We start from the raw sequence: 26,980 nt of genomic DNA on the forward strand, positions 1-26,980 counted from the left end.
TGTTTTTGAGGTGAATCCAGGGTGATATATATACATAAGGGGCATTCATTTTTAATTGTTTTAGGATATTTTGTCATTTCAAAGTAGTTCTGAGAAGGGAGGAAAATATATTTTTAGTCAACATTTAAATACAATTTTCTAAATTTACTTACAGAAAATCTGTACAGTTATTTTTTTTAGCAATGAATAAAGTTAATATAAAAACCAATTCAATAGGAAAAAAATTATCACTAAGCATTTCTATAATGGTTTTCTCTTTTAGACTTTTACTTCTAAATTGAGATTTTTTTTGTACAAATGTCACATTGTCATAGTTTATAAATAGACAGCCTTACTCTTTAAAAGAAGCACTAATTGCAGAACACTTGCTGCATAGATAGATAGGTGAATGACAAAATATCAGAGCATAGTAATTCATTCTTTAAAATCCAGGCAAGGTAGTCTAATTTCAAGTACTAACATTTTAACTTAGTCTTTAGTTTTGAAATAATTGACAAAATACTTGTTGAGATGAAGACATACAATTGGAATGAATAACAAAGATCTCTCCTAAAAGCAATGTCTCTAATGCTAGGGATATATTTATGAAATGTTGTTCATAAGAGATTTTTCTTGAAATAAATGTGAGATTATATTTTTTGAAATATTCCATAAGAGACCCCAGTTTCAAAAGTGTTGCTCTGTGATGGTGGGTTTAAAATGCACACATAAAATATTTTAAAATAAACTGTATTTTTAAATGCTTGCTTACCTTCAGAACAAAGTACCATTTGTGAAACAGGGTCAATATTAACAGTCAACTTGATCTTTCAACAAAGAAACATGATTTAGAAAATTATCAATCTATAGAAATCAGTCTTCTGTTTTTTTCTTTAATACTGCACTGAAACAAAGTGTTTCTCATTGTCCCGGTTTGAGATCAGAAGGTCAGTTTTATCAGTGTATTGTAGTGGAATTATATTATGCAAAATAGGAGACCTAGATTCTGTGCTTCCTCTACCTAATATTTCAAAGATGACTAAAATCTGGAGATTTATTCAGATATAGTGTTCCTATATTTGAGATACATATAGTTTTTAGAACTGTCTGTAAATAAAATATACTATTTTTACCAGAATGTGAGCTATAATAATATAAAGCAGTTTCACAGTGTTCATTATATAGTTTTAGTATGAAAAATCAGGTGGTAAGTAACACATCATGTTATCTACTGGAGAAACATCACTGTTATTAAGGATGCAACTGCAGGAGAGCTTCTAATAATGAAGCTGTTACACATTAAATTTCCAAGCGTTTTCAATTACAACCTATATTTGTGCCTAACATAATTTGTGAGACAATGCAGACACCATTCCTATCTTATGAAGGAATTCACCCAGTTTTATTGGTAAATACTATAAATCATGATTTTTTTTTTGGGGGGGGTCTTGTTTGTTTTTGAGACATCATTCACGAGTACACCACTGAGTGTTCCCTCTTTTTGAATCAATTTTGGCTCTGAGGTGACTTCGACCAATCGATTTTAGCAGAAGTGATTTGTACCAGTTTCCTGGCCTAATTCTTCAGATTATCCTCCCCTTTATGCCTCTTAAAATATTGGAAAATGCCCAAGCAATTGCTGAACAGTCCCACATGGACAAAAACTGAGGCTCCCAGTTTATGGCTAACTAAGCTGTCAGCCACCTTCAGCTGGATCCTTAAGCTGTGGTCAGTCATCCCAGTTGGCAACACATAAAAGAGAGATGCGCTTCACCCACCAAGCCCAGCCTAAATTGTCTTCTAAATTGAGATTTTTAAGCAAGACAAATTACCATATTGGCTTTTAGCCATTACATTTTTGGGTGGTTTGTAATGGTATGTTAGATAACCGAAACACGGAGACATAGCTTAAATGCAGACAAATTAGGACCGGACCCTAGGTTTATTAATACCTAATGGCAAGTTCTTTCAAGATCATCATGCTTCTTTTCCTATCTCCCCATAATAGTACTGGAAAATGAAAGAATGTGTGTCCTATCCTGAATAATATAGAGAAAAAACCAAAAGGAATGATTAAACTATTGTTTTTCTAATAATATTTGACAGACTCTTTCCAAGTTACTATTGTGGAATCAATGCTGGCATTCTGAGTCAATGTTTCAGAAGTATATAATAATCAGTTTCTCCTTTCCTGATTATAAGTTTCCATGTAATAAGCATAACATTTGGAAGTCAAGTCATTGGTCTTTGTTATATGTCTAAAATTAGTATCTGTTTTATTTGCTGACAATCTCAAATACAATGAATAATAATAGTGGAAAAATTGGCAGGAAATGGAGCATATAAATCACTAAGTCAAATTGTAGTAACGTTAAAAAATTAACTGTAATGTACAGTTTCTTATTGGTATATCTGAAAACATAATTTTGTCGATATTTAAAACAAAGCAATCAAGAGAGAATCATTGTTAATAAGTTAATGTGTCAGTAATTGTAGACCCTTCCAGGATTACATTATTTAATAACCTGCTATTAGTGAATAAAAAATAAAAGTACAAATCAAAACATTAGGTCTCCTTTCAAATATCACAGATTCAGGTCTTGATTATCTGTCACCATGAATATTTTTGTGGCATTCTAAATGATTCTGTTATCTTCCTTCTCTAGATCTGTTACTGCAAAATACACCTCTAAGTAAATAGATTCTTGTACAGAACATCTTTTAATTCTCTAAGGAATAAACCCCAAATCCCTGTATTCTCTGTGAAAGCTCTCTTTTCAACTCTCAAAACTTCATTCTACATCTTAAACTAATTTCTCTCTTCCCAAATATTTTCCACACATTCTTATCCCTACTTTTGACCACAATGACATCTCTATTGGAAAGTCCCTTCCCTCCATCTGTATTTACTGTTTTTCCAAGTCAAATATTAAGAACCAATTCAAGAATGATGCATGAACTATTCCCAACTACCCATAACCAAAAATAATAGCTCATACTCCTATATTCATTTTCTAGTCTACTTTTCTATTATAGTACTTCAGGTATGTTAATTTTTTATTTATTTCTATAAAAGCACACTTGTATTGCTAGTAATTCTCTAGTTTCCAATCTTACTTTTTCTTTATTAGCATTCTCTGCTAGCTTTAGTTTAGTACATGGGTGCACATACAGAATCACTTCCTACACCTTTTGTAGAGGTAGTATGTAATAAAGTCCTTGCCAATTGTTATAAGAATAGGCCTTTCCTTTTTAAAAATTAGGCTCTGGTTCTCCTTTTAATTTTTTCTCCTTCCCATGAGATGGGACTTGGATCTGGCACTGGTCAACCAAGTTTGAGTATGCAGATAATGGCAATAGTTGAATGAGATGAGACACAAGAGTCAAGATCCCTAAACCCTGGATGATCTACTAGAGCAAAACTGCTATTGAAAACTGCTGTTGAAAATCCATATTTTCAATATGTGGGATTACCCACTTATCTCATTGTTATGAGTGAAAAGCAATTATATATGATTCTGTATGATTCATCTAGACTATATATCCCAATACGCTAATCCACTAATCTCCAACCTTTCTGAGTGTAGAAATAGTGTATTGGACACCTTTTGCTCTCTCTTATTCCTAGCATAGGGCCTTGCAGACATTAGGTGTTCAAAATATCTTGTTAAACTGCAATTCACTAAAAAAAACCTAATTCTATCTGTAGAAGAAAAATCATATAAACTTGATCATTAAATTGATCTCATCAGCATTAGCTTATTTTAGAGTCATCTTTTAAAATAATTAGACCATTACTTGTCATACTAAAACATTAAGATATTCACTGTTTATGATAAAAGTATATTTCAGGATTAGAGATATGTGGAAAGGAAATGCTGGCTGAGAGGATAAAAAGAACAGAGAAGAAAGACTTCATGAAGTATCTGTGCTTCATTTATAGTAATGCTATGTGCATAAAGGAGACTCTTAAAAATGATCCACAAAGCAAATGGTATTTCAATAGTAAATATCACAAAGACCTAAGGAAATTTAAATCTAATTCAGAATTATTCAATAAAGGTCAGTGAGAAATAGATGGGGAAAAAAGAATATCAGAAGATAGGAATTTTCAATAATGTCCTCATCAGAAAGGTCAAAGTTATTTCCCTACTGTTTTCAAAAAAGATAAAACTTTTCAATTAAGAGTTGCTAAATAGTATTGAGTAATACTAAAGAGAGAAGACTTTCCCCTCAGCAATTTTTACTGAAAAAAAAATCATTTTATCTTAATTCATCACTGTATACAAGAACAAGGACTTAAAAATAACAAAGCTAAGATTCTGCTATAAGCCCCCAAGCATAGGTAATATTTCTCTCCTCACTCGGCTTCTGTCATCTTGTAACCAGAAAGGTAGAAGTCCTGCTGAAGGCTGCCTCTGTGCAGTTTTATAATTAAACATAATTCTGAGTCACAAAGTTCTCACAGCTTCTGTAAAAGCTAAGGGAAAATATGCAATTGAAATAAAATGTTCCATATAAATTCAGGTAGACCATGGGCACCATGAATCTATGTAAAAAACCCTGAATTGAAAGATTTTACCATGAAATGAACTAATCCTTTACTTTTAGTTCTCTTATATTCTGACTTAAATATACAGAGTTGAGTTTAACGTTTCTAGATAAAGGATTCCACAAAGTATCTGATTTCTGGTATATTTAGGGAACTGGCCTCAGGTGTATGTTTATAGGAGCTACAAGTCCCCCCACCCCCCACCTAACCCCACAAAAAATGTTCCATGCATAACAGAGTGATTATAGGGTAGCATGGTCTAGAATTTAGATGGTTTGGACATTTCTGAGTAACCTTTTTAAAAGAAGGTTGCTGGGGGTCATTGTGTGAGTGAACAGATGAAGTGCTCATCCTTAGACAGTAGAGTCAGAACACAAGGCACTATTATAAGGTAATTATCTCAAGTGGACAGAATGACAATAGTACATAGTGATTAAATTTAGAAGGAAGTAGAACCACTTTCTTCATATGTGTGTAGAACATAACACTGAGCTTTAAATGTGGCAGGAAACAAACAAAAATCTTAACATATACCAGCATCTTTAAGATGAACAGTGAGAGAAATCACTCTTTTGGCACATATCAAAATCAGTGATGTCATTTGGACATCAAAAGTCTTAATAGCACAGCGGGGGCAAGATGGCAGAAGAGTAGGGTCTCCAAATCACCTGTCTCCACCAAATTACCTAGAAAACCTTCAAATTATCCTGAAAATCTATGAATTCGGCCTGAGAATTAAAGAGAGAACACCTGGAAAAGTCTTAATAATATATTAGTATAGGGCCCAGATTAGGGAAGACGGAATTTGCTGAACAGTGGAAATAATGCTGTTAGTTTGTCTGAGATATCCAATGGACCTTCTAAATATTACATAAATATATGTGGGAAAAAGAGCACATGGTCCTAGTTATAAGTAATCTATGAAATTAAGTTAAAATATGAGATTATTTTGCAATTAAAAATGCTAAGGCAGTCTTGTTAAACATAAGAGTGGGCATGCTTATACACTGTTGAAACAAATATAAGCTTATCTTATAGAAAATAATTGACTACTTTTATAAAAACTCTAGAAATATTCTTTCAGTAATTCCAGTGAAGGAAATTTATTCTAAGGAAATGGTCACAGAATGTATATTTACAAATATATTTACAAAAATATGAATAGAACATGTTGCAGTGAAAATCTATATAAGGAAATTTGTTAATAAGGATGGCATAGTTACATATGGAATATACACAACCTTGTGAATTATATTTTATTTTGCATGGTATTTATTTTGTGGAAAATATACAATATTGAACAGGATAGCAGTAATGATTCGTTTTTTTCCTTAAAAAGTAAGATCAAGTTTCATAATTCTTACTTTGAGAAGAATTCTTATTTTGAGGAGGTCAGTGTTGTTGGAATATCTAATACTGATTTTTGAGCCTAGAGAGGAGACACTGGTAGGTTAGTATAACAAGGTTCCCTTGAGTTAAGGAATCATCATAATGGAATATGTTAGTGCCTGGGTCTTGATTGCCATAGAAAATATCTTTTTTTTTTTTTTTTTTTTTGCAAAAACAAGTGTTGGGCCAGAATTAGTCTCAAAGAAGCCACCTTAATATTGTGGACATTCACTTGGGAAGAGTGTGCATGTGTGTGTATACTCAAATAGTTCATTGGGAACCAAGAATTATGGTGGTATCAAATAGTATGGTTGAGAATAACACTAGAGAGAATTTTTTTTAATCCAAGAAACAAAATTTTGAAAATCTAGCAGCAATGTCCATGATCACATCAACACATAAGGGAGAGCATCATATAGAAATTGCCTCTTTGCAATAATAATATTGTGTATAGTAAAAGCAGCAATGGAAGCAGAGAATGGATTCTGGTTGCTCGATGATCATATCTTCAAGTTTTACCCATTGGACCAAATGAAGACACTGACTCCTTGGACACAGTAAGTACCCGGTTTTTGGCTTTGTATTTTTTTTTTTTTTGTAACTTGTCACTGGCGTGGACACTGTAGAAGAAAAGTATATTTTCCACAATAGGCAAAATGGAAGAGTGAAAATAGGATATTGTGACTTTATATTTTTAGAAAGCCTATAAAAATGTGCTTGAACACTTAACATGAAATGACATGATCATATTTGCATTATAGTACTTGATGTTGACTCTCTGGAGAATAGATATAGTAGGATATGACCAAAACCAAGGGAACCACTTAGGATAGTTCTATAATAGTTATATATCTAATATAGAGAGAAAAGACTTGACCCTGAGCACCTGAAATAGAAATGAAAATTAAGGAACTTAAGTATAGACTATTTGTTAAATATATGTGAAAGATAATTAAACATATCAATAGTTTCTTAAGATTGGAAAATAGATGGATAACAGTACAAACAGAAAATACAGAATTGTTTATGCATAGACACAACTGATTCAGTTTTGGAGTTTGTTCAATTTGATATACCTGTAGGATATCTAGATGGCGAGGTGAGGAAAAGCAAACATGATTATATATACAAATCTTAACTTCAAGGTCTGATCTTAAAATAAGAGGTTTGGGAATCAACATAGACAAGGTCATTGATGCCACAAGAATAAGTAAGTTTGTGGGGAAAAATGAGCAGTTTGTGAAGTTAGAAGACAAGTGGGTCTGGGAAAAATCTATAAAACAAATATATGGAATGTAGGAAAGAGATTAATGTGCTCATAAAAAGAGTAAAAGTAAGAATGAGGAAACAAATAGTGTTTCAACAATATCAAATGAAGTCATGTTCATTAGATATGGGAATTAGTAACTCCTTGGTGATCATAATAATAGCACTTTTAGCTGAGTGCTGAGAACAGAAGCCAGACTGCAGTGGGTTGAATAGTGAATGGGAGGTGCAGAAGTAGACAAAGTGTCAAGGTTTTTCCTTTGAGAATTCTGGAGTAGAAATGGAAGACAGCAACTTTGAAGTAGCTGAAAGAAAGAGAGGTCTGTGCTAGCATATCAAAGTCATTTTTATCTTCTGCCTAAAGACTCCCGCTTTAAGTATATTTAATAGTCTGGATGTTGGTGAAAGTTGAAACACGGTAAGGATTATTCTTTGTGTTTGAAAAAAATCAAGGCCCCTTTGATAAGACTTTTAATCCTGTGATTCTTACTTATCTTTAAAGTATAGTTAAATTTCACTTTCTTTTTTCTTTTTTAAAGATTTTATTTATTTATTCATGAGAGACACACAGAGAGAGAGAGAGAGAGAGAGAGAGGCAGAGACACAGGCAGAGGGAGAAGCAGGCTCCATGCAGGGAGCCCGACATGGGACTCGATTCCAGGTCTCCAGGATCGCGCCCTGGGCTGAAGGCGGTGCTAGATCGCTGAGCCATCCGGGCTGCCCTAAATTCCACTTTCAATCTAATAAATATAGCATCTTAAAAAAGATTTTGGAAGATGAATAGGAATCAACTGGATTTTTCAGGATCCCTACAATAATATCTAGTTTCTTCATATCAACAAATAATATTAACTATATTTGATCCCAAGGCAGCATTTGCATAAATAATCAGAAATAAACACTAACTAGGGAAATGTGGGAAGTGACAAATTCTGATTAGACAGTAGCCAAAACCAAGCAGTTCCATCAACAGTATATCAAAAAGGGAATGCAATAAGGGGGGGGGGGGGCGGGGGTTACATCCTCTGTAGAAAATTTAAATACAATAGTGAAATAGAATAAAAGTGGGTGTATGTGTTATCATCACCATATGCCAACAATTATAAACAATTTCTGTCATAAAATACTCTTTCCTTCCTTGCTGGACTGCATCAAATCCCACATTCAGCCACTGTCCAGGTATGTATAAATTATCAGTCAATAACCAATAAGCACAAAGTATTTATAAGCATCCACTGTGTTTCTAGCATCTCTCTAGATGCATAATGACATACACACCTGCATATATTAAGAAGACAATTGTGACATTGGCTTATTTTAGGTTGCCTGAAAATTGAGAGGAAGGGTAAGTGATAATTCTTGTGTGAGCACTGTGCCTGGTTAACACCCCAGAAACTTTACACATTTCAACTATGCAAACCTTATGTAGACAAATTACATAGTTTAAAAGTGTCTTTTATGCACTGAATAATTCACTGAAATTCAGCAGGTTAAGTGACCTGTCAGAGAACATATGACCACTAACTGGTAGAATTAAAACTTGACTCTAAACTCTGCTTTTCTCCACTAGTAGTTCTTAAATTGTAGGCCAGAGTTTTCCTAATTGCAAAATCTTTCAAGCTGCCAACTTGATACAAAGGTACAATACAAATTACCTTTCCCCCAACACTTAGAGAACAAATATAGGGAGAAATAGAATACTACCTAGAGTAAGAGTAAACAAAACATGCTGCATGGAACACATTTACATAAATGTATTTGATGCATTTAATGGGTTAGAAACTGCTCAAAAGGGAGACTAACCCTATAAGACATGGGCTGCCTCTTATCAGCCAGCACTGTCCTGATTCAATACTCAGAGTCCTTTTCCAGCATCACATTGCTGCTCTACTTAAGAAGAGAGGAAGAACACTTTTCGATACCAAAAAAGAGGAGGAAAAAGGTATGTATAGTATTAATGTCATGGAAAAATACCACGTGCTTTAAATTTGTCATGCAATTCATTCTAAGTAACAGTGCACTTCAAAGATGACATCCAAAATGATATTCCAAAAAGTATATTGCCTGCAAAAGTCTTTATAATCTGTACCATTAGAGTACTACATTTTAAACCAATTATTTCATTAACTGCATTGCAATTATATGTAAGACAGATTTTCTTTGGTGACTGATGCAGATCAGTTTTGGTAATAACAGAGACAGAGTATGAATAAGGGCTTTATGTACCAGTAGTTCTGAAAGTGGTAGCAAACTGAAAGGTAAATTAGAGATTGAAGGTGATGTCAGATTACAGTGTGACTTAAAGAGAAAGAGTCTAGAAGCTTTTATTATCACTGTATTACCTGTCAAGGCCAAATGGAAAGCTAAGACTCAGTTTATTTTTATGTAAACTATAAAACATTAATATCCTGACCTTTCCAGTTTTACTATATGGAGATTACAGAGAGCTTAGTTGTATAATTTACTTGGCCTTGTCTATTTATTCTTGATATTTACACGAAGAATTTTTAAATGCACAGAGCACATAGGAAAAGTTCACAAGCAATGTTCAAATTTTACTGTATAGCATGAGTACTTACTACCAAATATTGATTCTTCATATCAATGTTCTAAGCAGAGATTTTTTTTACAATATAGCTATACTTAGTTTTGGCATGTGAAGGAAAATGAGATATTAACTTCAAGAGTTATTATATAAGGTATCATTCTGATAAAGCCAATGACCAACTGTGCTTGTTATCAAAAAACAATTATTAGTAAAGTTCAGAAAATGTTCCCTTTATGGAAAGCTGGTGATTTATTATATAAAATGTGAAATAAAGGAATGAAAAAATAATCAGTTAACTGAAGAACAAGTAGAAAAATAATTGCAAGTGGAAAATTGAGTAACAGATCTACCACTGTCCTTCACTTTCAACCCAACTCAAAGAACAGAAGCTCAAATTTGAGAACTGCTTTCTTTACAGAAGAATTCAGAAAATTGATAATTGACATTTTCAACCTATCGCAATTCCTATTAAATTTGAACATAATTTAGTTCTATGTGGCATTTCATATGTGCACACAGATGCCACATAGAATACAGATTATAAGGAAACAGGGATTTTATGATTATAGGTTACATCTTACTATATTTCTATAGGTTTTATACAAAACTATAACAATTGATTGGAAAATGTAATTTTTGAATTATTCAATTAGAAAAATTCCCATTTGGGCCAAGCAAAAAATTCATTTATGGTGGAACTAACTCAAATTTAACACTGGGAGTTTGAAATCTCAGGTCCTTCACATCCTTTAGCTATGTGATAATGGGCAAATAATTTAACAATATTTTTTTCTGCTTAATCTTCCAGAAAATATAGTATTTGAAGGATTCTGGTAAGAATTACAAAGAGTTTTTGTAAAATTCACAGCATGAGTCCTAATATGGTGGGAGTTCTTCAAATGATACCTTTTATTTTCCTTACTTTTATTCTTTTAGAAGAGTTACATTTCATAATAATGTTATAGTTTGTTCCTGTTTCTTAGTAAACTATTTTCAATAGGAGCAGCTACTACTTCAACAAGCACCCAGCTTTAAATAAAAATGTTGGAAAAACCATTCGTCCATTCTTTCATAAGATTATTCATCTGGTTTGTTAAAATATGGTTCACCATAAATGTTTTAAGATCTAAATCTTTGAGAAGAAATATTTTAGTTTTAGAGAATATTTATGGAACATTTTTTCTTCTTTCTTTTCCAAAGTAGGTTAAAATCTGAGCAAAATCACAAAAGAAAACAGTAACAATAACAAGCTTAAATGCGACTCATCTGCCCCCATCTCCTTTCCTATTGGCAATTAGGTAGGGGAGTCTTAGACTAAATGTACAAATTATCTTATCTTTAAAATTGTATTAAAGATCACTGTGTGGCCCTGCTCCCTGCTCATTTGTGTATGTTGTTTGGAGCATCTGGAGGAGTATGAATAGTATCAGGAAGAAGAAGAAGGAGGAAACAGCACGAGTGCCTGACTGGGAGGAGGCCAGCTGAAGATGTGCAGGGCAAGCCTGAACCTGTCATTGGTGCGAACCCAAGTATCATTGATGGTCCTTAACAGGAACATCTGGTAAACTCCACGATCAACCTTCAGCTGACCCACAACCATGCTGATGGTCCGCTATCTGGTGATGGCTGATAGTTCTGCCGTGATGCTGTGCTGGATTTTCTGGAAGGGAAAAATTAGACAACTTCTCCACAATGGCAGTTTTCCCCTGGAACTGCGTCCTTCCACATAAAACATGATGCATATATAAATAGTGCCTGGTTGGGTTCTGTTGTTATCAAATAACTGATAGTAATGTTGAATGCAACTGGATCCAGTCTGCTCCCAAGTTGGCTTGTCTCCCATTCTAGGGTGTCATCAGTCTCGTTGGGACCTAAGGGGCTGGTATGGTGGCGGCAGCAGAAGCAACCCAACATGGGTTGCTCCCTACTCTACCATTTTGAAACTAAAATCAACTAACATCTTTTATAGTTTCAAGAGAAAAATAATTGAATTTATAAAGTTTTCTGAAAACTGATATACTCAAGAATTTGATCTATTCTCAGATATTCTGAAATTTATTTTAAAAGCTTGCCTTAGCTAAAACTAAGTTGAAATCCATCTTTCAGGATTCCTGGGTGGTGCAGCGGTTTAGCGCCTGCCTTTGCCCAGGGCGCGATCCTGGAGACCGGGGATCGAATCCCACGTCGGGCTCCCGGTGCATGGAGCCTGCTTCTCCCTCTGCCTATGTCTCTGCCTCTCTCTCTTTCTCTCTCTCTCTCTCTCTCTCTCTGTGACTATCATAAATAAATAAAAATTAAAAAAAAAAAGATCCATCTTTCCCTCAATTTATCTCCTAATAGGTAATAGTAAGGTTATATAGATTGAGGACAAAAATAGGAATGCAAAAGATGCAATAGTACAAATAAGTCTCATTAGGAAAATGGATGAGAAATGAAAATATGGCAGACTATAATGTAATTTTTTAAAAAATTCCTAAATGTATAATCCTATTCTTTGGCTCTACATGTGTTTATACTCAGAGCAGATGATTAAAGGGCCTGGAGACTACCACAAATACCTCTCCATTCTCTAATTGCTGAAATTACTTGTAATCAACAATCTGAAAAATACTCTCATCTAACTTCTTTAAGCAGTTTGCAAAGCCTCTGGCAGAGAAGATAGATCATATCAGCCACAGCATCAGTCCTAAGCCATTTCTTAGGATTAGTCCAAGAACCAATCTGAGATGACCCTACTGAACTTCCAGATCATTACATTAAAAAACACTGACAGCCTGAGGGTTGCCACAACGGTTTTCTTTCTTCCTTTAATGTTAAACTCTGAAGTCTGCTTGAGGGAAAGGAGGCTGACTTTCATTTTTTGACTGCCTCAAATTATTTTTATGAGAAATGATCCTTATAGATCACCAACAGTCAAAACATTTTTTATGTTAGAAGACCCCCCAAAACAGGTAGAATATATAAGAAGGATTATTCTCCCCAAAATATAGAATAAATGTGCTGCCTTTAAAGCAATATCTTTAGATAGAAAGCTTTAAAAACAGAAGTAGGAGGAGTATAAAAGCACATCGGGGCCTACTGCCAGAGGTAAATATATATTTATTAAAATTCACCTGAGTAGGAGGACTGTTTCACTTCATTATCTCCTTTGCCTTCCAACAAATGAATCTCTGTTTATCAATATCCCCTACTCATCATTGCCATCCATATACTTGAAAAAAAAGAACCATAAAGTATGAAAAAATACGGAGAGCTTCTATACTAATTTTAGAAAATATGAATCAGTCAATGTTATTTGCATGTAGTTTCAGCAGACAGCCAGCATCTTATTTGCTTTGCTGGAAATACATACAATTTCCCCTCAAAATAGAAATATATATGCTTCTTGTCAGATTTAGGACAAAGTATTTTGCATTTTCATAACCAGGTTAAAGTAAACTTATATGTATTTGCAAACACTAGATTCATTATACTTGTTTTACATTGTGGATGACATTTATCATATGGTAGTAATTGCTACTTTATAATAGTTTATACTTAATTTCAGGATTTTTCATTTACAGGAACATATGTCCATGTGCATTGCAATTTCATAATAAAAACACTGCATTAAGCTAGTTTTAGTAAAAATCAGCAATAAATAAGTTTTAAATATAAGAGCAACGTTGTAATTAAGATTTTTTTTTTTTAATTAGGTAATTTCAATGGTAGAGCACAGCTTAGGCCTAGTGCTCTGTGTTAAGAATATAAAATTGGAAGAAGATATTCCAGACTTTAAGAAATGTACTAATAGAAAGTGAAGCAAACAAAAGAAAATAATGATGAGTCCTATAATAAAAGTATGCAATGCATATGGCTGAGAAACAAGAGGGAGACACTTAGCATTCTTTGCACAACTTTTTATGACTGTGCTGTCTCACACACCATTCATTAGCAGACAGATTTTGCCTTATAAGGTCATATAATAAAATGTAATTAGTAATATTGTATATTATAAATATGTTAGATCATAGAAAGATGTATTAAAGTGGAATGTGTATTTAGTTGTTGGCACAACTCAAACTCAACTCCTACACTAGCATAAAGAGTTAATCAATCTATTTCTCTCTTTTCTACATTGCATGGTGTAGCTACAGGCTGCTGTAGAGTCCCACACAAACAAGCAGACACCCTGTTAAACCTGAAAATTCATGTTCACCAATTTCAACTTAGCTTTCAGTAATTCCTTAGTATTTGTATCAGTCTATGTGGTCTGCTCTAAAAAAAAAAAAAATGTCATAAACTAGATAGCTTATAAGCAACAAACATTTATATCTTACAGTTGTGGAGGCTGGGAAGTCTGAGATCATGGTACCCACAGGTTCAATGTCTGATAAGAGCCAGTTTCCTCATAGATGGCCATCTCTGCCCCATAACCTTATGTGGCAGAAAAGGCAAGGAACCTCTCTGGAGTCTATTCTATAAAGGCACTAATTCCATTCAGGAGGGCCCTGCTTTCATGACCTAATCAGCTCCTGTAGGCCCTACCTCCTAAATCCATCACATTGGGCATCAAGTATCAGCTTATGAACTTGGGGGCGAAGAGGGTAGGGACAGAAACATTCAGCTCATTGTAGTATTTTTTTTAATAATTTATTTATTCATGAGAGACACAGAGAGAGGCAGAGACATAAACAGAGGGAGAAGTAGGCTCCCTGCAGGGAGCCTGATGTGGAACTTCATCCCAGGACCCTGGGCCATGACCTGAGCCAAAGGCCGACTCTTAACCACTGAGCCACCCAGGCATCCCTCACTGTAGTATTCTAATGCATTTTCTAATCAGCTTTCTGGAATATCTGCAACAACATTTTAAAACTTTATCCATTCTGAGCATCTGACATTGCATCATATTCCACTAAAAAAATATGATGACCAAAAAAAAAAAAAAATCCAATTCCTAGCACACATGATCCAAACCTAGCTTTGCAGACCTGCCATCTATAATTTCACACATGATTTAGTCCTGATTGCGTCCCTCCTCCTATAAAGGCAATCTTTCAGTTTTGCTCTAAATCCCAGCCTCTCCCTTAACTCTTTACTCCTAGTTTTTATGATTTTTTAATCTTCTGTTTGTAGGTCATCATCTAACCCTTTGAATTTTATGCATATCTTTACATATTATCTGGTGATGTCTACCTTAAAAATTAAGATATTTACCATTCAACAACTGTTCTCTTTCCTCTTCTTCACAGCTACATGTGGTATGTGCTGACTATAATCCCTGTTCCTATCTCCCCATATCTCATTAATTTTCTTCATGCCACCAGATAACTACAAGTCAGTCTAACAGGATCTGTCCAACGAAAACATTTTATTCTTTGCAATATTCAACATAGTATCCAATATTGTCAAGAACTCAGTTGAGTAAATATTTGCTAGTCTTCATTTGTAAGGAAATCTTTAGTAAAATATCAACATATAAAGTGATATAAAGTGATGAGACCCCAAGAACAAAGATCACTCATTGAATGTTTTCAGTTATTTATATCTTTATACTCCAAAGCTTCAGAAAACAATAATTCTCAACTCTAAATGATAGTAAATGAATGTTCAAAGGAAGAAGCCTAGGTAGTGTTCACTGGGGAAACTATTCTAGAAAGGTTGTAACATGCATTTTCTATAAGGAGAATTGCTAATTTTTAGGGTCATGCTGTTGTGCCCAAGATTGTGAATCCGAAAAACCACCAAGGAGTCGACACTGATGCAAGTACACGAGGGTTTATTTATAAGCTCGGGCTTGGGTCCAAGTATACTCCACACAGCTGAGCAGGGGCTTGGACCCTGAAGTGGGTTACAGCTGGGTTTTTTATGGGCTGGTCTAGGGGGTTTTCAGAAGGCGTGGAGGAATTTTTTTTTTTTTTTTCCATTCCAATATGGGGGAAGGGGTGGGGGAGTTTCTTAAGATCTGATATGGGATTCTCTGCTGAGGGCAATTCTGAGCTCTGTGGTCTTTCTGATATGGGATTCCCTGCTGAGCACATTCTGCAGTTTTTCCTGTAAAGTTCAAATCTTATTCACAGGAGCCTAAGATGGCTGTACTTGTGCTAATGCTAAACTTGAGGTGGAATGGCCTTAATTTTTCTCAGCCTCCACAATGCTTCTGAGTAGGAGTTGCAACAAGAGAAATAACAGGCTAATTTCTTGACAATTAGAAGGAAAGGGCAGAGGGAAGTACAAAAGAGGTCCTGTATATGAGGGAGAGATAGAAGTAATAGAATTGAGAGATGAGGAAGAAGAGCAGGTGAGAATGGGTGTGAAACCAGGAATCTGTTCGGTGGAGAAAGCCTCCCAGCGTCACATACCATCCTAATGCTGAAGTTAGAGGTTTTCTCCTGTGCTGTGCAAGTCAAAATCCAATTTAACTGGAACTTTAATCTTAGTACCCTCTTGGCTTTAACTCTAGTTTAAGGTTTCCCAGGGCCTTCCAAGCAGAACTCTGCATTCTGGAATACTATTGTGAAATCTACCTGGAATAGAACAACAAAGGGAATGGAAGGTCTGATGCATCCTACTACTCCCTTTCTGCCTCCACAGAATGACAGTCCGCATGAGGAGACTTTTGTGAGGATTCCCTGTGGCAGAAGGCAGTGAAGACACCCACTGTTCTAGAAAAATTACTCTCTACATACACAGGACAGAAAGCAAAACCAAACCTGAGAGCACTTGAAGTTAGTTTGGGGACATCCTTTCAGAAGGAAGTAGGCAGAAGTACCTAGACGTACATAATAACTCCCTTCTTCGTGAATGACTTTTAAAAAATTATTTCTCTATCTCTGCCACTTATTCCAATCTCCATCCTTGATTTGTATTAGCCAAAACTTTAAATGTTCAAATTTCTCAGTCTTAGTCCAAATTTAGTTGGTTTCTCATTAGTCACCAAACCCAGTGAATTCTATCTCAAAAATATTTCTTTGATACAAAACTTGCCTGGCTTCATGGCAGCATCTGGTCTAAGCCATGATGATGATTTCTTGTTGTCTCCTGCAATAGCTTTCTTGTTATGGATGTTCACTATGTTTTTTTTTTTGTTTGTTTGTTTTTTTTCCCAGATGGTTCTCCACAAAGCATCCAGATAGTCCTTTCAATATAAGTATTAGCTCTTATTTTCTTGCATAAAATATTTCAGTGGCCTTCTTTGCTTTTAGGTTAAATATTCTAAATTCTTACATAGCATATAAAATCATGCCTAAATGTCACGTCTAAGAACAACACCGTTTCCCTTACCCCTGTGCCCTGAACTGCAATCATAGTATTGGACTTTCTCATACATCCTAAGCTACTAAAGACCTCATTTCTTCACCTTTTTAATATCTTTTTAGATCTCTGCCAAGCAAGAAGTTTCCAGTTAGCCTTTAACAATCACTTCCTTCTTTTCATCTTGGATAATTTCTATAGGTCTTTTATAAATGATCTTAAATATAATATTTGTGGATGCTTTCCTCTGAACCCAAACTCAGACTATATTCCTCTGGTGTCTGTGTCTGTTAGTGTGTGTGCATGTGAGCGAGCATGCATGTCAGTATGTAGTCCTTGTATCCTAGTTTTTCATGATGCTTATCTACTGTAAGTACGTGTATAATTATTATTTATGTCTATCTTACCCTACTTGGCCAAAACAATTTTGGAAAGGGAGTGGATCCATCTGAATTTGATTTTGTACTTTTGAGAGCACAAAGCAGCCTTCTTCTTGTCCGTTTTCTTCTCTCCATAACAGTATATTTTGGATCTAAAGATAGATTTTAAAACAAGAATTGAGGTAAGTCATGAATTGGGTTTGAGAATAAATATAATAAAAATATCAAAACAGTAACAACAGACTAGTGAGCCAAAAGATGAAAGGATATGAATAAAATAAAAGTACTAGCCTAGAATACAGTGCTCTGGAAAACTAATGTACCAAGAGTGCCAATTATCTTTTCAGAAAATAAAAATTTGAAAAAGAAAACCCATATGCATTAAAACTTCATTTTCATTTATTAATAAAATGTACTTTTTGAAATGTTGCCCACCATTCCACTTTTAAAACACAGAAGTGCTTGTTCATGGCCGCTTATAGTCGTTTCCACATGCATGTGGCTTTTTAAATAATTACAATCAAGGTAGAGATTTATTTTGTCTACTGACTTTTTCACTCAACTTACCATAAATATTTTCCTACAATATTTACAATAATCATTTTAGTAAGGGGCATACTATTCTACTGAATTAGTGTAGATTTATTAACTGTTCCTGATTTCTATGCTTATTTTTCTTTCAATTTTTTTTCTGTTAAAAATAAGTCTATAGTAATAGCTAGCTTAATGGGCATATATTTTTCAAAGCCTTTAATATTTCTTTAAGTTTATCTTCCAAGAGAGATATTAATCTGAAAGTATGAACATGGATCTAAATGTAAATTTCAAAATGCTTTACACAAATCTTTTAAAAACCATGGAAGAGAGACAGCACAAAAATATATCAAAGTTGATGAAACATATGTAAGGGGAGAAAATATGGATTAAAGTCAGAGTACCTGGCCTAAATACCTAGGCTCTGTAAATTAACTGTGTTCCTCCTTTATCTACCCTCTCCCTTCCCCCACCTCTCATTCTTGCTTTCTCGCTTTTGTTATCTGCTGTTATTGTTGACAGACCGCAAAAGCATCCTAGTCTATGTGAAATTAGCTTTCCAAAAGGCAAAATTGCTGTTTGAGAAGATAACATTCAAAATGATTCCTGTGAATCAGATAGTCTATTGTGAGACAGACTGAATTATGCATTGAGTTGCCACAGAATGAATATTACTATTTCAAGATTTTTTTTTTCTACCATATTTATAGGAGCCAATAAGTGGAAGGAATTTAAGGTTTCTTCTTTCTGACTGGTTTTACCCCTTCCTGTCAGCCTCCTTTCTTACCTCATTCTCTTTACCAGTTATCTTCCTAAAGATAGGTACTTAAAACACAAATAATAAATCTTAATTGTTTTGTTGATGTTTAATTGTAAAGAAGAGCTTCATCAGTATAGCAAACTCATTTTGCATTTCAGAGGAACACATTAACTTTCAGCAGAAAATCCCCGTCTAAGACTTTGTTTTGCTACTGCTTTAATTTTCTTTAAACCTAATTTTCTTTCTTTTTTTTTTTCTTTCTGTTTGTTATGTAATGGAGCTTCTGAAAACACAGGCAATCTCTGCTCATTTTGCCTTGAGCTAGCATGGGGTTTGCTTTTTTTCTTCCTTTCTCAGGAAGTACGATTTCTGAGAAAAATTAATGGATACTTCAGAGCTATTTTACTCCAGCAAATGTAAAGAAAAAAGGAATACACGAAGAATAAAAAGCTTAGAAAATAATGGATGAATGGTTCTAATGTATATTGGAATACCCAGAGTAAAACAATACACAGTATAGATTTAAAAGGACCTACAGGCCCAACTTAAATATATTTTCTTTAAATAACATAATTCTCCAGAGTATGTCCCTATGTGTTTACAGAGACTCCAACTGCATTTCAACCGATCAGTTCAAAACTAAAACTTTTGAGATTATGAGAATAAGTGGAAGGATAAGTCCAAGGATAAGGTAGTCTTTTTTTTTTTTTTTTTTTTTTTTTTTATCAGTATCTTTGCTAAATAATAATGTGGACAGTTTGGGTATCTTATAGAAAAAAAATGGATAGATACCTCTGAATAGGCTTTGTATGTAGAATTTTATACACAATATAAAGCATCATAAATGTTGATTGCAGGCTCAGCACAAAGTCGTAAAAACCTATAGACCTTTCTACCACGTTCATCTTTTCAACCTCCCTCCACTCTAACCCCATGCCCAGCCCCCTCCACTCTCCATAAAACTTCCCAGATTGATCCCTGCTTCTTTCTACATTTTGGTTCCCACCAGAGCATCTATTATGTGAAATGTAACTTTGTCCCTTTTTTTGGCCAGACTATGAACAGATAATCAGACTATTAGGAAATATATTTTAAGAGATTAATTGTAAAAAAAAAAAAAAAAATCCCTCATTTGCTTGTAGGGACTAGCAAAAACCAAAGTCCCCAAACTGAAAGGGCATGCTAGAGGAAGAGGAGGATGGAACTCTCAGGCATAGGTTAAACCTGCTGTCTTCAGTGGAATTTCTCTGCAAGAAAAACTCAGTTCTACTCTTAAGGTCTTTCAACAGACTGAATGAGGCTCACCCAGATTAATTAGGATAATCTCACTTACTTAAAGTCAACTGACTGTGGAATTTAATTATACCTACAAAATGCCATCACCACAACACCTAGATTAATGTTTGAATGAGTAACTTAAGCCAATAATGTAGCAAGTAAAAAATAAAATGGACAGCCACAGTCTGTGTCTTGTAAAATTGGCACACATACACATCTTAAACTAAATCTAATTCTCAAATAAAGAGAATAACAAGTCATGCTTCCATAGTACATGACAGAGCTGTCTTGCATAAATCTTTTTTTTTTTAAGATTTTATTTATTTATTCATGAGATATACAGAGAGAGAGGCAAAGACACATACAGAGGGAGAAGCAGGCTCCATGCAAGGAGCCCAACGTGGGTCTCGATCCTGGGTCTCCAGGATCAGGCCCTGGGCCAAAGGCGGCACTAAACCGCTGAGCCACCTGGGCTGCCCTGTCTTGCATAAATCTGAACACAGGCTATCCTCTCCCTAGAAGAGAAGGAAAAGTCTTGAGGTAATGCTCATATTTCTCTTTGATATGTGTTAAAATATTGTTGTATAAAATTAACTGTTATAAATACCTCTTATATTAGATGACAAGGGAATAAGAGAAGAAACCTATCTAGTATGTGTATATACATATATATAAATGTATATATAAACACATTAGTAGGAAAGTATACATAACTATTACAATCCTCATTTCTGCAACGGATCACATAGTTGTACCAGGAATTTATAACTACTTTCTTCTCTACCGATTCCAATTTCATTCTTCAAGGGTCTGGGCCATTAGCAGTCCTGTCCAAATTGTATTTTTACACTGACTTCAGTCATAGGCCATGATAGCACTAGGGGAATGTTCTGTATTTCAGATATACTCTTCCTCACTTCTATTGTGTAGTAACAACTCAATTCCCCCTTGATAATCTGGATCAGTCAGCCCAGGCAATAGTATCACAGCTCTCATTATTGCTTACTAGTTCAGAGGCATGCAGAGCCCAACGTGGCCAGGAGGCAGTCTCAGCTTCCACTTCAGTAGTGGTACTGTAGCATCTCCTTGTGGACCCATTCTTTCCTTTGGAACTAAGGACTCCAGACCAACAAAATCTAAGGTCATGGGGACAGGACATCAAATGTTTGTTAGTGTAATGGGACCACTCCCATTTCCATTCTTTGATTCCTGGATCAACAAATGCTAGCTCTGAAAGAAACTGCACCGTACAACAAGGCTAGAGCACATGCTAGGCTAGAGCACATGCAACACCCTGGAAGACCTTGCATAGGTCCCATAAGGTATTGCCATCTGTCTGGTACCATTACAGAGTCTTTAGAAGGATATTTTACTATTCATTTCTGGATGATGCAAACACAGTAAGACCAGGGATTTTCATGAGCATGGGCCCATCACCACACTTCATTTGCTATTCAGTGAATTCCTTGAATAGAAACAATGCTATGTAGAATACAATGAAGTTTGATCAGGCATTATATAAGTCCTGGGTAATAGTGTTGGCAGAAGTATTTAGTGCAGTAAAGGCAAATCCATATCTAGAGTAACCATCTATTCCAGTTGAAGAAAAGTACTGCTATTTCTATGACAGAAACTGCCCAATGTAATCAGTCTACCTCACCAGCTAGTTGGCTGATCAGCTTGGGGATCCAGTTTTATTCTCAGCTTCTGGCACAACCAGTAGCTATAGGAAGACCAGGCTTGATGGGTATAAAAGTCTGTATTGCTAAAACTATGTAAAATATCCATCCCTACCACCATAGGCAATCTGCTCATGAGCCCAGTGGGTAATGACAGATGGCTAGGGGAAGAGGTTGACTTATATTCAAAGAAATGGGTACTCTTACCCACTTAATTTTAAAAATCTGAGGTCACCATTTCATGAGCACTCATATGGGATGAAAGCATCTTCATATTGTTCTCTCATTCATAATGAAGTATGCACATGCTTCTTCCCCAAATCTTGTGACTAGTTTTCCCAGTCATGTCCTTCTAAATCCTGACCATCTGGCCAAAGCACTAACCACAGCTAAAGAGTGGCTATAGACTCATGTCTATGGTCATTGGATTTACTGGATTATATGTTACATATGTTAGAAGCAGTTTGCATGAAGGTCCAGACCTTTTGCAGAGCCTTCCCTTATTCTGGGCCTCACTCAAAATGAACAGTTTTGGTCACTTAGTAAATGGCTTGAAGTAGCATAAACAAATTAAGAATGCTTCCATTTTCCATGGAGGCCCATTAGGTTTTACACTTCTTTTGTTGTAGGAAAGGCCAAATGCAGCTACTTATTCATCTTGGGAAGGATATTTTAATACTCTTAATATGCCCCATACCAATGGACCTCTAGAAATATAATCAAGATGACAGGATCCTGAATTATTTGTTGGATTTCTCAGTGTCTGACACACACTCTACTTGATATATTATTTAATATTAATATTGATATTTATATATTAAAATATTAAGTATAGTCTGCTTGCCAGGTCCAATCAGCAGAATATCAATAGAATGGACCAGAGTAATATCTTGTGGAAGGGAAAGGCAATCAAAATAACCCACGAGTTAAAATATGATTCAGGGATGGAGAGTTGATATCTGTCCTACCTGTGAAGTAGGACAGTGAAGCTAATAGTTTGCTTACCTTGCCACCTGAAAGAAGTACTTTTGGCAGTATAGCTATACCCTAGTTTTAGGGGATATCCTGATTTGCTTAAGCAATAAAATGTTCCACATGTAAAACAGCAGTTGCAACTGGAGTCTACCACCTGGTTAAGCTTATGAAAACCTACAGTCATTCTCCAAGATCTGTTTTCTGAACTGGTCAAATAAATAAGTTGAATGGCAGATGGTAGGAATTACCGCATCACATCCTTCAACTTCTTGATGAGGGCAATCCCTGCAATCCCCAGGAATGAAGCATTGCTTTAGCTTTACTACCCCCCTTAGGTAAATGCAGCTCTAATAGCTTCCATTTGGTCTTTTCCACCATAATAATTATCACTTTATAGTCTGAGGAACCAAGATGGAAGTTCTGCCAGTTGCTGAGTGTGTCTATTGCAAGAATATATTATGGAACTGAGGAAATAACCACAGTGCATGTTTAGTAAACAACCAGACTGACTATGATGAGATGGATCTGAGCTAAATTCCACTGATCACCTGATCTCTATAAGCCCTCATTCTGAATGGTGGACATGGTGATATTGTGTCCCCAGCAATTAATTTCAGTTCAAAGAAGTGTCTATCAATCCCCAAAAGTATTATTTTCTTTTCTCCAAAGCCATCATTCTGGTAAGTGGCTGTAAGTCCTTTGAGAGAAAAATTAACAGTACGCACCTTTGGAAGTATTATAGGGTCCTTTCTTAGGTAGAGTTCTACATCTGTAAACTGGCTCAAGTCTGGGAGTTGACTAATGGGCCATGATTCAGTGTTTTACTGATTCAAGATGGACTTTTGTGCACCTGACCTACAATTCTTCTGCTTATACAGCTCAATTCAGAATTTAGCTTCCTTTCCTTCTATTTCTCTTTAAGGTCACCATATTCAACTCACCACAGATATACTTCTCTAGGAGTTAGATATTCTCACTGCTTCAACTCTACTTCTATCAAGTTAAAATATCCACCTTATCTTTGATGGTAAAATATCACTATCAGGCTTGTGCAATTCTGAGATTACATTATCCCCGATGCTTTTAGGGAACCCAGTTAGATGGGAACAGTTCACTATAATTTAGGATTTATAGACAAAAAACAACCACAGGGCTTTTCAGGGATTTTGAGACCCTATTCACAAATCATTTTCTCTGTTTTAGTGACAGGTGTGTCCTCTGGACCATCCAGGACAGATTAAGCAGTTCTTACTGATAAATTCACTCTAACATGCCTCTCTCCCTAAGCCTTTGGATATCTTCCTCTGAAATATGACAAGGCAGTTCTGGCATAGATTACATTAATATTTCAGCTCTAGAACTAGCAAACTGTTGAACCATCTCTAATTCCTAAAGCTAAAGCACTAAATCCAGAATCTCTGCTTAGTGAGTCCATATCTAAAGATCCAACCTGATCCAACTTTGTGTTCCTTCTGCTATGATCTCCATCCCTAGAATCCATTTCCATACATATTTTCCAGATTTCTCTCTGTATAAATTGGAAGAAGTATACCATTTTTCTATCGTGTAATACAGAGCTTCATGGATTACAGCTTGTACCTCATCTTTGGGGTCTGCTGGAAATAGAGCTTGGTTCTAGGTCTAGCAGCAAATAGAGGTCATGGGTGTGGGTCTTGAGGAGATCATCAGCAGCTTGTGAACCTCAGGCCCACCCAATTTATCTAGGATAATATCCCTTACTTAAAGTCAACCAATAGCAAACTTTAATCACACCTACAAAGTATAGCAACACCTAAATTAGTGTTTGATTGAATAACTGGGAATTAGAATCTAGCCAAATTAACACAGTCTCCTTCCTCTCCATGTATTCCCTGAAGGCAGTCTCCTCACTCAGTTCTTTTTGGAAGTGTAACCATGGGACAGCTTGTCTTTTCTTTCTTTAAAGAGGGGGGGGGAGAGAGAGAGAGAGAGAGAGAGAGAGGGAGAGAGAAGGAATGGGGGAGGGGCAGAAGGAAAAGGAAGAGAATCTTAAGCAGGCTCCACACCCAGTGCCTGAGCCCAAATGAATATAGGGCTCGATCTTACAACCCTAAGATTGTGACCTGACCTGAAATCAAGAGTCAGATGCTGAATCACCTAAGCCACCCAGGTACCCCAACACTATTTCTTTTCAATTGCTGCAGATACAAGATACAAAGTTTGAGTGCTGAAAATTTACGCTGTTTTGGGAAGAGCAAAGCATAAAATGACAAAATGCAGTACGAAGAATATATATATATGCAAAAAGAGGTATAGATGAATGGATCAGAAAGTGCTGACTGCTGGAGTAGTTTCTAGTTGTTCCTAAGATCCCAGCATACTTCTATCCTTGGATTGATAAGCCCTAGTATCCCTGCAATACATTCCTCCTTTGAGCTTATTTTAATTGGATTTCTGTTGCTTGAAATAAAAAAAAAATATTCTATGAAGTTTTCGAACAAACTATTTGAGAGGAGAAAAAAAGCACTATTGAAAAATGGAACATAGTGAATAAAAAGCAAAGCAAGACATTTTGACAAAAAAATAATAAGGGAATGCAATAGGATTCAAAGCCCAGACTGTCAAGTTAGAGAAAACTGTTTCAAACCATGCCAGCAGTGTGACTTTCCATTCATTAATTAAAAAAATAAAATAAAATAAAAAATAAATAAAGATCTCCCATGCATCAGACATCATCCTTGCCATGGAGTATATTAGGAATACATAATCCTTATGTGGAATTTAAAGAGTAATGAATATTCCATATTTACTGTTCCCGGGATCCTGTATGCAGACTGAGGTTTGATGTTAAATGCTTAACCAAAATCAGAGGTAGAAAGTATTTATGCCATCTTCACAGACATGGTAAGGACACAAAATATTACATGTAAACATTTTAACATGTCACTGGTCATAAAAGTTAGTACTTAACAAACAAATAGACTTTGTTAGTTAACAAACAAATAGACTAATTTTTAACATTATTTTAGTTGATGTTTTCTCTAACATCATTTTCAGCTTAGGCCATCATAACTCTAGATTAAAGATAGAATTATGTCAGGGGTTAGCAGCCACCAACACTATTTTCATTCTTTCTTCTTCCTAATGAAACACTCCTATTTTCATTTAAGGTAGCAATATGACTATTAGAAAATAATAGTTTTAAAGATTTTCTTGCAGGTTGGTAGGACCACATATTTAATTCTGACCACTGAGATAGATGTAAAAGCATTGAATAGTTTAAGAAGTCCTTCAATCAAATGTAGAACAGGCATTCTATAATGGGTCTTTTCTTCTGTTTTCCTCCCCTTTCTCAAAACTATTTTGAGATGGAGCTGCAGCAGCCATTTTGTAAACTTGCAGGAAATAACTCACCAAGGATGACAGAGCAGAAAGAAGCAGCCTTGGTCTTAGTTGACTGCACAGAGCTACTAAACTAATGGTCAACCGCTTACCTCTGGGGTTCTTTTATGTGAAGAATAAATTGTATTGTGTTTCATCTTTGTAGTGTGGCTCTACTATAGCAGTAAAACATAATTTGTAACTGACACAGTGTTTTTTAGGAAGTACCAAATTAAGATCAATGTCAATAGACAAAGATTTCAAAACTCAAAGGAATAAGGACAAAATTCAGTTTTGAACAGCTATCAGTATATGCCTTCTCTTCTAAAAGCTTTTCTCTCAGTAAGCCTAGGTCCAGCTTGAAAAAGAATTTGCATTAAAGAAGGGTACATGCACTAAGATAATATCATATATATTTTTAGGAACAAATATAAAGTACTTGCTAAAAAAACTGTTAGAAACCAACAAGACTAAAGAACATATGTCAATCAGAGATAAGGAATGACTTGCATCTAAAGGTTAAAATATTTAAACCCTAAGAACTGGAGATACCCTGCCGGTACTGGTATGTTTCCTTGGCATTTATATTGTCATTTAAAATGTTCACAGCATGCAATATATTGGGTTTATTCTTCTTGCTTTATGGGAGATGGAAGAGAGTGAAAGGAGTAGAGAGAGAGAGAGAGAGAGAGAAAGAGGTAACAGGGAACTCACACTTTCTGATGGCATACAGAGTCTTGGGAAACAGGTATACAAATAAATTTATATATAATTATGTATAATTAAAAAAAAAGATTTATTTGAGAAAGAGAGAGAGAGAGAAAGAAAGTGGTCGGGAGGAACAGAGGGAAAAGGAGAGAGAATCTCTAGCAGATTCCTCACTGAACACAGAGCCTGATAGAGGGCTCAATCCCAGGACCCTGAGATCATGACCTGAACTGAAACCAAGAGACAGACATTTAAATGACTGCACCACCAGGTACCCCTATATATAATTAAAAAAAATATGTCAACATATATGTTCATATACTATGATGTAATGATAGA

At 35.2% G+C, this 26,980-nt stretch overlaps 2 long non-coding RNA genes and 1 pseudogene across 8 annotated transcripts in view; 1 reads left to right on the forward strand and 2 right to left on the reverse strand.

Moving 5' to 3' along the window:
- LOC144287852 (uncharacterized) overlaps positions 1 to 16,227 on the reverse strand; it is a 102,363-nt gene extending 86,136 nt beyond the window's left edge. For all 6 annotated transcript variants that reach the window (XR_013355632.1, XR_013355633.1, XR_013355634.1 and 3 more), the window contains exon 1: positions 16,076 to 16,227. This is a non-coding gene — a long non-coding RNA (uncharacterized LOC144287852). The remainder of the gene's footprint in view (positions 1 to 16,075) is intronic.
- On the reverse strand, positions 11,161 to 11,577 carry LOC144287601 (nuclear transport factor 2 pseudogene; annotated as a pseudogene).
- Positions 16,228 to 16,837: 610 nt separating the features above from the next.
- LOC144287479 (uncharacterized) lies at positions 16,838 to 26,047 on the forward strand. 2 transcript variants are annotated; one of them, XR_013355267.1, is made up of 3 exons: positions 16,838 to 17,529; positions 19,246 to 19,332; positions 25,921 to 26,047. It is a non-coding gene; the product is annotated as an uncharacterized LOC144287479 (long non-coding RNA). The 2 variants fall into 2 exon arrangements; XR_013355266.1 differs by lacking the exon at positions 25,921 to 26,047 and adding an exon at positions 23,496 to 23,948.
- Positions 26,048 to 26,980: the final 933 nt, after the last annotated feature.

This window comes from Canis aureus, chromosome 17 (genome assembly GCF_053574225.1).
Source record: "Canis aureus isolate CA01 chromosome 17, VMU_Caureus_v.1.0, whole genome shotgun sequence".
Lineage (NCBI taxonomy): Eukaryota > Metazoa > Chordata > Mammalia > Carnivora > Canidae > Canis > Canis aureus.